Here is a 1070-nt window from a genome sequence, read left to right as displayed (position 1 = left end):
AAGTGAACACGCTCATGACAAAGAGTAAAACTGAATCTTATCCTGTGTCTGCTTCAACTATTCTGATCACAACGGCTGTTCTCTGGTCACTGTGTGTCTACTTTTACAAATATCTTTGTGAGGACATTTAGGATTAGTGAGGACATTTTGGCCAGTCCTCACTTTCTTGTCCACCATTAATGGGCTGTTTCAGGGTTAAGACTTGGTTTTAGGATTAGGGTTAGAATTAGGTTTAGGTTAGGGTAGACATTTAATTTTGATGGTTAGGATAAGGGGCTGAGGAATGTATTATGTCAATGAGTGTCCTCACTAAGATAGATGTACAAGTGTGTGTGTGTGTGTGAGTGTGTGTGCGTGTGTGTGTGAAGAACGTGGCTCGGTCACTGAGGAAATAACGGCGCTTGATTTCCCAAAAGGGTTGTGAGCAGGAGATGATGACATATATGAGTTATGTCACAGAGACACGGTTACAGTTTTATTCACTGAACAAAGTACTAAGACCCTGAAATAAATTAACATATATTAGATTAAATAAATCTTGGTTTCTAAGGGCGCTGTGGCTTAGTTGGTTAAAGTGCCTGTCTAGTAAACAGGAGATCCTGGGTTCAAATCCCAGCAGTGCCTATTGTGTAAGGCAGAGCAAGTTATTCTCAAGTTTGTTTAGTGTAATGTGAATGCAGGGGGATGTGGTAGTCAAATTTGTGGTTAAATCTGGATCCTTCAGTTTACATAACAATATATCACAAAAAACCTGATGAACATGTGACAGAACAGCATTATCTGTAGCTGCTTTCAGACATGCCCTGAACTACAGTTCCCAGAGGAGGAATATTTCTGAATACAAATATCTCCGTTTCTCTGCGGGGGGTTAGGGTTAGGGTTAATTAGGGTAATTGCAACCCTAACCCTAACCCTAATTTCAGCCCTAACCCTAACCCTAATTGCAACCCTAACCCTAATTTCAGCCCTAACCCTATTCACCATAGGGTGAATAACTCTGCGCTGCTTGCTCGAAACGTGCTGAAATTTGGTGTGGGTGTGTGGCTGTCTCCCCTTTATGATGTGTGAAA

At 41.4% G+C, this 1070-nt stretch overlaps 1 non-coding gene across 1 annotated transcript; it reads left to right on the top strand.

Annotated features, from left to right (window-relative positions):
• The first annotated feature begins 550 nt into the window (after positions 1-550).
• trnat-agu (transfer RNA threonine (anticodon AGU)) lies at positions 551-624 on the top strand. The gene has a single exon. It is a non-coding gene; the product is annotated as a tRNA-Thr (tRNA).
• Positions 625-1070: the final 446 nt, after the last annotated feature.

Source organism: Paralichthys olivaceus, chromosome 11 (genome assembly GCF_024713975.1).
Source record: "Paralichthys olivaceus isolate ysfri-2021 chromosome 11, ASM2471397v2, whole genome shotgun sequence".
Taxonomy (NCBI): domain Eukaryota; kingdom Metazoa; phylum Chordata; class Actinopteri; order Pleuronectiformes; family Paralichthyidae; genus Paralichthys; species Paralichthys olivaceus.
Note: the sequence above shows the minus strand (reverse complement) of the source record. Positions and strands in the feature narration are given on the sequence as shown.